The sequence below is a fragment of the Rhinopithecus bieti genome, unplaced genomic scaffold (assembly GCF_001698545.2).
Source record: "Rhinopithecus bieti isolate Rb0 unplaced genomic scaffold, ASM169854v2 scaffold_28168, whole genome shotgun sequence".
In the NCBI taxonomy this organism is placed as follows: Eukaryota; Metazoa; Chordata; class Mammalia; order Primates; family Cercopithecidae; genus Rhinopithecus; species Rhinopithecus bieti.
The window spans coordinates 1-13280 of NW_016812254.1; the positions used below are offsets into that span (position 1 = coordinate 1).

The 13280-nt window shown below is 60.8% G+C and overlaps 1 pseudogene across 1 annotated transcript; it reads left to right on the forward strand.

Annotated features, from left to right (window-relative positions):
- Positions 1-369: 369 nt before the first annotated feature.
- Positions 370-12599, forward strand: LOC108544619 (A disintegrin and metalloproteinase with thrombospondin motifs 7-like; annotated as a pseudogene). The gene is made up of 12 exons (XR_001889899.1): positions 370-1030; positions 1359-1492; positions 2406-2526; positions 3773-4014; positions 4296-4437; positions 7241-7367; positions 7905-9190; positions 10137-10289; positions 10745-10918; positions 10999-11145; positions 12308-12394; positions 12495-12599. The product of XR_001889899.1 is annotated as an A disintegrin and metalloproteinase with thrombospondin motifs 7-like (transcript).
- Positions 12600-13280: the final 681 nt, after the last annotated feature.

Below are 13280 nucleotides of genomic sequence, written 5' to 3' on the forward strand. Positions count from 1 at the left end.
AGGTCTGAGATGAGACAGGGCAGCTTGGAGGAGGTGACAGCATTCAAGGGGTGGCCTGAGGTGAGGTGACTTCACCTCTCTGGGCCTCTGTTTCCCTGTCTAAACGGTGGGGTGTGAAGATCTGGTGAGATGCAGAGGCCAGTGGCACTGAAGATCGAAGCACTACCTGGCTGATCTTCACTTCAGGAGGCCACCCGGGGCAGGCATGGGGTTCACAGCCAGCCCCACCCAGGACCCTGTGCTTACCCAAGACTGGCCTGTGGCTCTTCTGCCTCCTGGCCTCCAGGTCTGAGCTGGGTGGGGGCCAGCGACCCTGGCTTAGATGCAGAGGGTTTCAGGAGCTGTGCTCAGTCAGACCTCTCAGCTGGCTGGGGCCCTGGGCGCTTCCTTTAGACCCAGGCTGGGGGTACTGCCACCAGGAGGGAGGCTGAGGACTCAAGGGCTTGTTAGGATGCTGGTGTCATGGGCTGGAGACTCGGAGCAGTCCCTCCAGCCAGTGCCAGTCATGCCTGCAGCTTGTCCCAGCTTCTCAACAGCCCTCTGCAGAGGCAGCCCCAACCTCACTTTATACTGGAGGAAACTGAGGCCCAGAGGGTGGCTGAAGACTTGCCCCCAATCACACAGCAGGTTGGGGGCAGAGTTCAGGCTTCCTGCTGCCACCTCCCCGCAGGTCCTTACAAACAGGGAGGGTGTGTCTGGGCCAGAGGGTGGGCAGCCCAAGGGAGGAGAGCAGCGTGCACAAAGCTGGGCGGCAGGGATCTCGGGGTGTGGGTGCAGGAGGAAGCTGCTCGCTCTGGGCTGTGGCCATGCAGTAGTATTCACCAGTCCCTCACTGGGGCGCACCCCGGTCCTCCCCACAGGCCCAAATACAAAGGCAAATACTGTGTGGGTGAGCGGAAGCGCTTCCGCCTCTGCAACCTACAGGCCTGCCCTGCTGGCCGCCCCTCCTTCCGCCACGTCCAGTGCAGCCACTTTGACGCTATGCTCTACAAGGGCCAGCTGCACACATGGGTGCCCGTGGTCAATGATGGTGAGTGCTGCCTCCCATGGAGACACTGAGGCTCAGAGGGCTGGGGGTGTGTGTGTCCAAGGTTACCTTGTGATGCAAGCAGGAGGCCCAGTCTCCATCACAAGCCTGGGCTGCTCCCAATGTCCCCTGGGGCTGCTGCTCACCCCAGCTCTCCAGTCCGCAGCCTTGCAGATAGCTACCAGCCCAGCCGGAGCCTCCAGCATGTTGGTGTTGCTTGGGAGCCTCTAGCCTGCTATGGATGTGTGTCACAGAGGGGTCTTCCTCTTCCTGGTGGCCTCCACACTCCTGCCCCAGCTGTTGCTGATGGCTCTTCTACTTGGGCCCCCAGTGAACCCCTGCGAGTTGCATTGCCGGCCCTCGAATGAGTACTTTGCCGAGAAGCTGCGGGATGCTGTGGTCGATGGCACCCCCTGCTACCAGGTCCGGGCCAGCAGGGACCTCTGCATCAACGGCATCTGCAAGGTGTGCCTGGTTAGAAGAGGCTCTCCCAGCACTGGCTGCCCCCAGCCCCACTGGCGGGCCTCAGGTTCTCTCCTGGGTCCCTCCTGGTCCTCCTCAGGCCACCCTCCCCATGCTCTATCTTTGGGCTTCCCAGCCCCTACCCTCTATGACCTCTAAGGCAAAGCCCCTACTATGCCTCCTGGTACTGGGGACCCCTCCCAGTCAGGCCTCGCCCCCTGCATCTCCTTGGATGCCTGCACCAGCACTGCCCCAACCAGGAAACCAAAGCCCAGACAGTGACTTGACCTCTTGCTGGCTGGCTGACCCCAGGCAGTGGTTTGCTCCCTGACAGAAGGGGTTAAATGAAGTGGCCCAGGTGACATGAAGGGCTCTGAGCCCAGAAGAATAGTGCTCAGTATTTGGTAACAATTTCTATTCTTATTTTTAATAACAACGATGGCCTCTCCTCTTTGCCTATGTCCCCAGCCACCTACTTGTCCCTGCTTCTTGCCCTCTAAGCCTCTGGGGTATCAAGGCCTGGGCTCTGAGGAGGACCAGCAGGGAGGTGCCAACCCCCAGTGCCTTTGACGTTGAAATTCCTTGCACGCGCTGGTCAGGAGACTATGGCGCGTCAGATCCCCTGCCTGCCCACGGCCTTTGCAGAACTCTTTCCTTCTTTTGTCTCATGTGATGCTCACGACATGCCTTTAAGCAAGGGGTGGGTCTCCCCATCTCACATCTGAGAAAACTGAGGCTCAGGGAGGTAGAGAAGTTCACCTGGGTCAGAGGCACAGCTGGGGTGGGGCAGGACCAAAGAGAGGCCTCCTGACCCCCACTCCCAGCTTTCTCCTCCTGAGCCTGGCTGGCCCCCGGGGCTGGGGCCACAGAGGGCTGGCCGCCAGCACCAGGAGCCTCCCCTCCTTGTGTGTTGCAGAACGTGGGCTGTGACTTTGAGATTGACTCCAGTGCTATGGAGGATCGCTGTGGTGTGTGCCACGGCAACGGCTCCACCTGCCACACCGTGACTGGGACCTTCGAAGAGGCCGAGGGCCTGGGTATGGGGTGGGACCGCTGTTGGGGAGGGATGTGCTCTTCACCTGGTGGCCCCTTCCCCATCTCCCCTGGGCCCCTGTCCTTGGCCTCGTGGTCCCCACCCAGCCTGGAGATGGCTAAGCAGGGAAGCCTTGCTGGGGTGGAATTCTTGCAGGAGTCAGGGGACCCCTGGTCCACGTGCAGACACCTGTCCCCATGGGGAGTCCTCCTGTCCCAGAGACCCAGGCAGGGCCAACCCGGCTTGCGTGTGGCCCCTGGGCCTTTCAAAGAATGGTAGTCTCCTCCTGAAGCTTCTGAGACCCCCAGCTCTGTGCCCTCACCTCCAGTCTGTTTTGCACGCATTGCTCAAATACTGACTGTGTGCTAGGTGATGGGGACATACAGGCGAAGCGCTCAGTCCTGCAGGGGGCAGAAGCTTCTGGTGTGACCAGTGCAGTGGAGGGAGGCCCAGAGGGCTATGGGAGCACCGAGGAAGAAGGTCCTGGCCTGGGGAAGTCAGGGAAGGTTTCCTTTAGGAGGTGAAAGTTGAGCTGAATCATAAAAATCAGAAGAGATGGAAGGGGCCTTCCAAAATGGAGGAAAGAGCTTGCGCCAGAGCCTGGAGGCAAGAAGAGAAGGCAGGACCAGCTATGGGGCCTTGAATGTCAGGCTGAGAAGCTTAGATTTCATCCCAGAGATGCAGTGCAGTGTGGTGGATAAAGCACTGGCCCTGGAGGCTGCTCATATCCCAGCAGGACGCTCATGCACGTTACTATCCCTGTCTGCCTCATTCTGCTCATCTGTAAAATGGGGATAACAATAGTACCTAGGCTATAGGGCCATTACCCATGAACTTACACAAGTGCTGAGAGTAGTGCCTGGCATGTGACGGGTGTGACGGAAGTGAACGAATAAAAGCAGGCTGTGTGGGGATGAGGAGGGTGTCCCAGGAGAAAGGCCTGGGCACTTTGGTTTTTTTAGAAAGAGAATTAGTGTAGGGGATGGATCTAGCCTTATGATGACCAGTTTAGGTCCTCAAGAGAGGGGTGACGGGGCATGGCCACGGGGTCAGGATCTGTGGCACCTCTGTGAGGTTTTGGTGACCCACGACACATCTGAGCAATTTTGGGAGCTCAGACTTTAAAGCTAATGGCAAAATCTTTGGCATCAGCAGGAGGAGGCAAGTGGGGAGAGATGTGAGGGAAGCGGGTGGGGGATAAGCAACCTTCTCACCCCGGGCACAACCTATGCACAACCCTTGGCTGACAGGGTATGTGGACGTGGGGCTGATCCCAGCCGGCGCATGTGAGATCCGCATCCAGGAGGTGGCCAAGGCTGCCAACTTCCTGGCACTGTGGAGCGAGGACCCGGAGAAGTACTTCAATGGTGGCTGGACCATCCAGTGGAACGGGGACTACCAGGTGGCAGGGACCACCTTCACATACGCACGCAGGGGCAACTGGGAGAACCTCACGTCCCCGGGTCCCACCAACGAGCCTGTCTGGATCCACGTGCCTGCCTCCTGAGGCCCAGGGTCGGGGAGCAGAGGCGCAGTCCCCAGGCCCAGCACCCCCCATGGCAGGTCTCGTCCTGGAGGAGTGAGCCCTGGGTCAGTCACAGAGCCTGGCTCTGAGCCAGGCCCTCCTGCTGTGGCCTCTACCTTGGTTTCCCTATCTTTAAAATGGCCCAGTGGTGTAGCTGCAGTTCACAGAGGTGGCTGGGGTCGGCTCCTTTAGGACTGGGTGGATGGAGAAGACACCTTGTGCTCACAGGCTCCTGCCTGCCCACCCAGCTGCTGTTCCAGGAGAACAACCCCGGGGTGCGCTACGAGCACACCATCCACAGGGAGGCAGGCGGCCACGGCGAGGTCCTGCCGCCCGAGTTCTCTTGGCACTGTGGGCCCTGGACCAAGTGCACAGTCACCTGCGGCAGAGGTGAGAAGTGGGGCAGGCACAGCCTTGCCAGCAGAGGCTTTGTCTCTAGACAGGGACGCTGGCTTCAGCTTCCAGCTCACTGCTGGGCCACCACGGGTTTGGAAGTTGGCTTCTCTGAGCCTCAGTTCCCCATCTGTGAGATGAGGCTGGCAACTGCCCCATGTCCCAGGCCCACTGGGAGGGTAAATGGATGAGGCAGGTGGGTGCTGGCTTGCGGCGCATGCTCAGTGTGCTCCAGCTCTTGGCGTTCTCCCTCCAGCGGACACAGCTCCCTCTCGATTGTGTCCTTGCTCAGCTCCGGCAGGTCTTGTGCCTGCATTTCTGCTACGTCTTGGAGACCAGTCCAGTGGCCCCTCACCACCCTGACTTATTTCCCTGAACTAGTTATAAAAAGTAGGGCAATTTCATTAACTCCAACTCTTCCTCCCCATATTTCCCTCAGTCTCCCCGCATGCTCCTCAGTCCCCCCTCTCTGTCTGTCTCCTCCCCACTGCTCCTCGGTCTCCCCTCCGCCCCTCCGTGTCCTCCCCACTGCTCCTCGGTCTCCCCTCTGCCCCTCCGTCTCCTCCCATACTTCTCAGTCTCCCCTCACACCCCTCAGTCTCCCTCCTGCCCTCCAGTCCCACCCATGCCCCTCGGTCTTCCTCTCCGCCCGCTTGGTCTCCCCCACCGTTCCTCGGTCTCCCCACACCTCAGTCTCCCCTTTTGTCTCTTAGTCCTCCCTTTTCCCCTCGGTCTTCCCATCGTTGACACTCAGTGTCCTCAGGGTCTCATAATCGGGAATCTGAGATACAGACATTTGTGCATTCCTTAAAATGCTATTATGATGACAAAATGAAAATGGAGAACTGGGCAGATACCTTCCAAAGCTAGGAAACCCATGTTATCTAATACAGCTGTCTTTATTTATTTTATTTTATTTGAGATGGAGTCTCACCCTGTTGCCCAGACTGGAGCTCAATGGCATGATCTTGGCTCACGGCAGCCTCTACCTCCCAGGTTCCAGTGATTCTCCTGCCTCAGCCTCCTGAGTAGCTGGGATTTACAGGAACGCGCCACCATGCCTGGCTAATTTATATTGTTAGTAGAGATGGGGTTTCACCATGTTGGCCAGACTGATCTTGAACTCCTGACCTCAGGTGATTTGCCTGCCTTGGCCTCCCATAGTGTTGGGAGGCGTGAGCCACTGTGCCTGGCCTAACACAGGTGTCTTTAATTGGACAAACGTGGAAACCAACACATACATTTGGAGCACTAGACATTTGGGGAATTGTCTTTCAGCAAATTGGCTGCTTCGCAGGTGGACCACTTGGGAGTGTCTGCAGAGGCAAGTGCCCAGTGGTGGCTGGAACAGACAGGGGTTCTTTGTCTCAGGCAGGAAGTCCCAGATGCACAGTCCAAGCTGGCGGGACCTGGAACTGACTGGCCCTCCGCCACTGTCCTTGCCACAGCAGCCTCCCCTACACTCTTGCTTGTCACAGATGGTGTCCTCCCTTCCAGGGCTCTTACCGTGTACCGGGCAGGAAGAAGGAGAGGGGAAAGGGTTGACTCCCAGCAAGGGACTTGTGCCTTTTTCTCCCCAGCCAGAACTGTGTCCCAGACCCCGTAGTTGCAAGGGAGCGGCAGTGGGGTGTGTTTTCAGCAGGTCCCATTGCTGTCTTGAACAAAATCAGAATCTGTTGGTAAGGAAAGAGGGGGATGGGTGTGGGACCGGCAGCTCAGGGGAGGGACAACTTACTCTCAGGACCACGGGGCAGGGGGTGGAGCAGAGAAGGCAGAGCCACCTGCAGAGGGGGTCCTGCGGCTGGGCCTCAACAGGCAGTATGGAAGTGTGTGTCCAAGGTGAGGAGCGTGGCCGTGCAAAGGCCCCAGGATGGGCAGTGGCAGATGGTGTGAAGGACAGGAGCAGTGCCAAGGCTAGTACGGGGGTGGAGAGCAGGGGCTGCCCCTTGATGCCCAATTTCTTGTCCAGATGTTCTCTGAGCCATTGGGAAGGGTGTGGATGGTGGGATGGTGTGTCGGTGGCCCCTGTACACACTGGGCCCTGAAGGCTCAGGCAGCGGCTCCTCCAGCCACAAGTTCTTCAATGAGGCTGACTTCATCCCAGGCCACCTGGCCCCATGCCTTTCACCCACCTCATCACCCAAGCCAGCCCCGGGAAGAAGCAGAGGGAGCTGGGCTTTCATTCTCTTCCCAAGGCTGAAGCCCCAGCCCCTGGTCACCCCTCACCCCAGACTGAGCCAGCCTGGACACCTGTGGTCCTCCTCTTTGGGCCCCTGGATGTGGAAATAGGCCTCAGGGCAGGCTCAGTTTCCTTGAGGGGAGGGTGGCAGGAGCCATGGCTGGGTTTGCGTGCTAGCAGCAGCTGGCATGGATTGAGCTCTTAGGATGTGCCAGGCGTGGGCCGAGCCTGCACATGCAAGAACACACGCAGTCCTCCCTCCAGGGCTTGGAGGAGGCAGGATTGTTGCTCCCACTTCACAGAGGAGGACGCTGAGTTTCAGAGAGGCCAAATGAGTTGTCCAGGGTTTCAGCTAGGATGCAGAGGGTCGAGGCACCAAAAACCTATTAATCCTCCACACTCTGCCACCCCTCCAGGGGCAGCCAGAGGGGAGGCTACATAAGAGAGAGGGGGTGAGTGAGAACCAGGAGGACAGCGAGGAGGTGACGGTAGAGGTCTGCCTTCATCTTGACATGGGCAGTAAGGCGCTGTTCTGGGAGGGTTCTGGCAGAAAGGGTGTCTTTGGGTCTTGGGCGGTGGGCACCTGGGTGCCAGTCCCAGGCTAAGCCCCATGGCCCCCAGGTGTGCAGAGGCAGAGTGTGTACTGCTCGGAGCGGCAGGCAGGGCCCGTGGACGAGGAGCACTGTGACCCCCTGGGCCGGCCCGATGACCGCCAGAGGAAGTGCAGTGAGCAGCCCTGCCCTGCCAGGTGAGCCCGCCCCACTCCCCCACCAACTCCCCACCCCTAGGTGTCTTGAGTCTGCCACAGGCCCCTACATCTGGGTCCCCAGAGGCCCTGGGGAGGAGCAGAGGGAGCCAGGCTTTCATTCTCTTCCCAAGGCTGAAACCCCAGCCCCCGGTCTCCCCTCACCCCAGCCTGGGCCAGCCTGGACACCTGTGATCCTCCTCTTTGGGTCCCTGGATGGGGAAATAGGCCTCAGATCAGTTTCCTGAGGGAAGTTTCCCTGAGGGGAGGGTGGCAGGAATGGAGGGGGTGTGCCATGTCATCAGGCTCAGTTTCCCGGAGCGGAGGGTGGCAGGAATGGAGGGGCTGTGCCATGTCACCAGGCTTTGAGGGCAGGACACTTACCTGGGCTTGGAGCTCTGGAGAATCATCCACTGGCCTCAGTCCCAGCTCTGCCCAAACCCTGAGGGCCTGGAAGCCCAGCCTGGCCCTCCCTGCTGGTGAGCCTGCCGGTGCCACCCATCTGATGCCATGCTGATGCCACCTGTGTGCCCTCGCCAGGTGGTGGGCAGGTGAGTGGCAGCTGTGCTCCAGCTCCTGTGGGCCTTGGGGCCTCTCCCAGCGGGCCGTGCTCTGCATCCGCAGCGTGGGGCTGGATGAGCAGAGTGCTCTGGAGCCCCCCGCCTGTGAACACCTTCCCCGGCCCCCTACTGAAACCCCTTGCAACCGTAGAGCTGGACCTGCCGGGGCCCGTGTTTGTGGATGACTTCTACTATGACTACAATTTCATCAACTTCCATGAGGATCTGTCCTATGGGCCCTCTGAGGGGCCTGATCTAGACCTGGCGGAGACGGGGGATCAGACGCCCCCACCACACAGTGGTCCTGCTGTGCCCTCCACAGGTAGCCCTGTGCCTGCCACAGAGCCTCCTGCAGCCAAGGAGGAGGGGGCACCAGCACCTTGGTCCCCTAGCCCTTGGCCCAGCCAGGCCGGCCGCTCCCCACCCCCACCCTCAGAGCAGACCCCTGGGAACCCTTTGATCAATTTCCTGCCTGAGGAAGACGCCCCCATAGGGGCCCCAGACCTTGGGCTCCCCAGCCTGCCCTGGCCCAGGGTTTCCACTGATGGCCTGCAGACGCCTGCTGCCCCTGAGAGCCAAAATGACTTCCCAGTTGGCAAGGACAGCCAGAGCCAGCTGCCCCCTCCATGGAGGGACAGGACCAATGAGGTTTTCAAGGATGATGAGGAACCCGAGGGCCGTGGAGCACCCCACCTGCCTCTGAGACCCAGCCCCATGCTGCCCCCTTTGTCCTCTGTCAGCAGCACCCACTCCTCTCCTAGTCCTGACGTGACGGAGCTATGGACAGGAGGGACTGTGGCCTGGGAGCCAGCTCTGGAGGGTGGCCTGGGGCCTGTGGACAGTGAACTGTGGCCCACTGTTGGGGTGGCTCCTCCCCCTCCTGCCCCCATAGCCCATCTGCCAGAGATGAAGGGCAGGGACAACTCCCTGGAGCCGAGGACTCCCACCCTCCCAACCCCAGGACCAGGCTCATGGGACATGCAGACTGTGGCAGTATGGGGGACCTTCCTCCCCACAACCCTGACTGGCCTCGGGCACACACCTGAGCCTGCCCTGAACCCAGGACCCAAGGGCCAGCCTGAGTCCCTCAGCCCTGAGGTGCCCCTGAGCTCTAGGCTGCTGTCCACGCCAGCTTGGGACAGCCCCGCCAATAGCCACAGAACCCCTGAGACCCAGCCGCTGGCTCCCAGCCTGGCTAAAGCAGTCTCCCCTGCGGACCTGTTGGCTGTCAGGAACGCTAGCTGGCAAGCGGGAAACTGGAGCCAGGCAAGTGGTGCGGGCTGGGTGGGCTGGGAGGGCTGGGAGTTTGCGGAGGACCTTGGTGACTGTTTCCTCATCTGAAAATGAGCAGGGTGGGACACAGGCGTCATCTGTCTCGCCTCTCTTGGGGCAGGAGTTCCCAGGATTAGGGGACTGAGGGGACCCCAGGGCCCACTTCTAGGCAGCAAAGGGGGCCTCAGGGAAGGCAGGGGCAGGCACGCTCTGGCAGCACAGCACACCCCAGGATGGAGCTGGCTCAGACACTGTGCAGTGGGGAGGGTCCCCTCATGGCTGCCAGGCCCAGTCCTGCCCAGCAGGCAGCAGCTTCCCTGAGGCTCGGCCTGGCTCCTCCAGGCTGGGCTCAGCCCACTGCCACCTGGCTCTGCCCTGAGTGACTCCACCCTCCTTTGACAGTGACCTGCAGGCATCTGAGCTGCCTGAAAGAAGCTGGCCAGGGCCCCCTCCCTAGGTCCCCAGATGGTCACTGCAGGAGAAGCAAGCTTCTGTTCAGATCCCTAATTTGGGGGTGGGAAGGGGCAGGCTGAGGCCCACAGGGCTTGTTTTGCGCATCGATACCCAGCGATTTGGCTGCTGGTTCCAGGACCCAGTCTTCCTTCCCTGGTGCCTCTGGGAAGCGACGAGGCTGGTCAGGACAGCTGGTCAGGGGTGCCCCCAGGGTCCCCTCCCCGACCTCTGCACCAATGACACTGAAACACAGGCCCTTTGTCCCATGTGAGCGGGGACGGTTGGTTGCTGGGGGGATTTGACTTTTCATTCTCACGGTCTTCCTGGGAGATGGGTGGAGGAGCCTATTTTGCAAATAAGGAAACTGAGGCCCAGAAGAGGGCCCCTGTCTTGCTGAGGTCTCGCTAGGCTAGGTAGGTAGTTTCCTGGCTGTAGAGGCCTGGCGGGGATGGGATCTGCCTGGCTTTCACCAGTCTGTGCCCTGCAGTGCTCTACCACCTGCGGCCTGGGTGCTGTCTGGAGGCCAGTGCGCTGTAGCTCTGGCCGGGATGAGGACTGCGCCCCCGCTGGCCGGCCCCAGCCTGCTCGCCGCTGCCACCTGCGGCCCTGTGCCACCTGGCACTCAGGCAACTGGAGTAAGGTGCGTGAGGATGGAGCCAGTACAGGCATTCCCAGGGCATGGGTTGGAGCCCTGGTTCCCCATGGCCTGTGTTCCAAAAGCAGCAGGACAGGGGAGGGCTCCAGGCTGTACGTCTCTGCCCCCGATCACACCGGATTCCGAATCTCTTGGGAGTATTCTCATCTTTGTCTGGCTTGGCCTGTCTCCTTTCCTCTGTATTTTCGACCCCATCTGGACTTGTCTTTCACCAGCTTGCCTTTGTTCCTCCCTTTCTCTGTCTGTCCCAGCCCCTGGCAGCCCCTGGCCGTGCCACCTTTTGCCTGGGTCCTGCCAGCCTTGGCCTCTCACTGGGGCTTTTCAGGGACTTGCCCAGAGCTGGGGCCTGGGCCTGATGCCTTTCCTGCCACGTGCCTCATGGGGTCACGCCTGTGGGCCTGCATGTGGCGATGTGTTCCCACACATCTCTCGGTCCCCAGTGCTCCCGCAGCTGTGGCGGAGGTTCCTCAGTGCGGGATGTGCAGTGTGTGGACACACGGGACCTCCGGCTGCTGCGGCCCTTCCATTGTCAGCCTGGGCCTGCCAAGCCACCTGCGCACAGGCGCTGCGGGGCCCAGCCCTGCCTCAGCTGGTACACCTCTTCCTGGAGGGAGGTGAGGCCTGGGGTTTCAGTTGGGGGGAGAGGACGCCCTCAGATGCTGGCTGTGCCCTGACTCCTTCCCTGCCCACCCAGTGCTCCGAGGCCTGTGGAGGTGGTGAGCAGCAGCGTCTGGTGACCTGTCCAGAGCCAGGCCTCTGCGAGGAGGCGCTGAGACCCAATACCACACGGTCCTGCAATACCCACCCCTGCACACAGTGGGTGGTGGGGCCCTGGGGCCAGGTGAGCTGGGCTGTGTGGAGGAGCAGGGAGCAAGTTTGTGATGGCGCCTGGTCAGTCCTGGGTTGGGTGAAGGATCTTTTGAGTGTGTGCTGTGAGCCAGGCTCTCTGTGGCCCCTGCGCATGCAGCAGTGACTGGACGAGGCCCTGCCCCGCTGATGCTCACACCTGCCAGGGAGAAACAGACAAGGAAAGGGCACGTGTGCTGTGATGTCAGGGAAGGCCTTCCAAGGAAGGGTCTGGGGTTGAGACCCGAGGGAGGAGTCAGTGATGCCAAGGACAGGGATCAACGGGACAGCAGGTGTGAAGTCTGAGGCAGGAATGACAAGCTTGGGGGTATCAGGGAGCCCAGCAAAGACCAGCGGCAGAAGGGGGCAGAAGAGGGGCCTCAGATGGGCAGGACACCTTCTGCTGGGCCTGTTTGGAACTCAGGGGTTCAGGCGTTTCAGATTTGGGCCCTGAACTGGGTCCTGGAGTCAGCTGGGCCAGCGTTTGAGTCTTTGTCCCACTGGCTGCTGAGTGACTCTGGGCAGGTTGCTTTGCTTTGCTGGGTCACTGTTTTTCCATCTGTAAAATTGGGACAGCTTGGGAGAGGAGGGTTGGGAAGATTAAATGAACGAACACAACAAAGCACAGGGCTGGGCACAGCACGACACTGGCACAGACTCAGCACATGTTTAGGGCTTTCAGACCCACACCTGATAACAACGAAACCTGGTGGGCTGGGCCCCGGCTGTGAAACCTGTCTCCTCCCCTCCTGCCCATGGACTGCGGCAGGTCCTCTGCCCTGTCCCTCGGGCACAGCGGTGTCTCACCCACATTTCTGCCTACTGCTGCATCAGGGCTCCATCCCGGGGCCCCTGCCCAGGCCTCTCAAGCATGTCCCGTGTGAGGGGCTCACTGCCCAGGAACTCCGAGGGTTGTCCCACTGTTCTCATGTCCCTCCCCTCTGCAGGAGCTGATCCCACAAGTGAGAGTGGGGTTCCAGCACCAAGTGGGCTCTAGGAATGGGACCAGGTCCTCCAGGAGGCACTGAGGGGGTGGCTGGGAGCAAGGGCAGGCCTGTCAGGTACAGGGCGCAGGGATGGCTTCCCAGAGGAGGTGTCACTGTCCCCATTGCTAGGACTGGCCCCGGAGAAACTCATTCCTCCCCCGCTCCCCCCAGTGCTCAGCCCCCTGTGGCGGTGGTGTCCAGTGGCGCCTGGTCAAGTGTGTCAACACCCAGACGTCTCTTGGGAGTCTTCTCAACTTTGTCTGGCTTGGCCTGTCTCCTTTCCTCTGTATTTTTGACCCCATCTGGACTTGTCTTTCACCAGCTTGCCTTTGTTCCTCCCTTTCTCTGTCTGTCCCAGCCCATGGAAGCCCCTGGCCATGGCACATTTTGCCTGGGGTGGGCCAGCCTTGGCCTCTCGCTGGGGCTTTTCAGGGACTTGCCTGGGGCTGGGGCATGGACCTGATGCTTTTCCCGCCACACGCCTCACGGGGTCACACCTGTGGGCCTACACGTGGCGATGTGTTCCCACACGTCTCTCGGTCCCCAGTGCTCCCACAGCTGCGGCGGAGGTTCCTCAGTGCGGGATGTGCAGTGTGTGGACACACGGGACCTCCGGCTGCTGTGGCCCTTCCATTGTCAGCCCGGGCCTGCCAAGCCACCTGCGCACAGGCCCTGCGGGGCCCAGCCCTGCCTCAGCTGGTACACCTCTTCCTGGAGGGAGGTGAGGCCTGGGGTTTCAGTTGCGGGGAGAGGACGCCCTCAGATGCTGGCTGTGCCCTGACTCCTTCCCTGCCCACCCAGTGCTCCGAGGCCTGTGGAGGTGGTGAGCAGCAGCGTCTGGTGACCTGTCCAGAGCCAGGCCTCTGCGAGGAGGCGCTGAGACCCAATACCACACGGTCCTGCAATACCCACCCCTGCACACAGTGGGTGGTGGGGCCCTGGGGCCAGGTGAGCTGGGCTGTGTGGAGGAGCAGGGAGCAAGTTTGTGATGGCGCCTGGTCAGTCCTGGGTTGGGTGAAGGATCTTTTGAGTGTGTGCTGTGAGCCAGGCTCTCTGTGGCCCCTGTGCATGCAGCAGTGACTGGACGAGGCCCCGCCCGCTGGTGCTCACACCTGCCAGGGAGAAACAGACAAGGAAAGGGCAC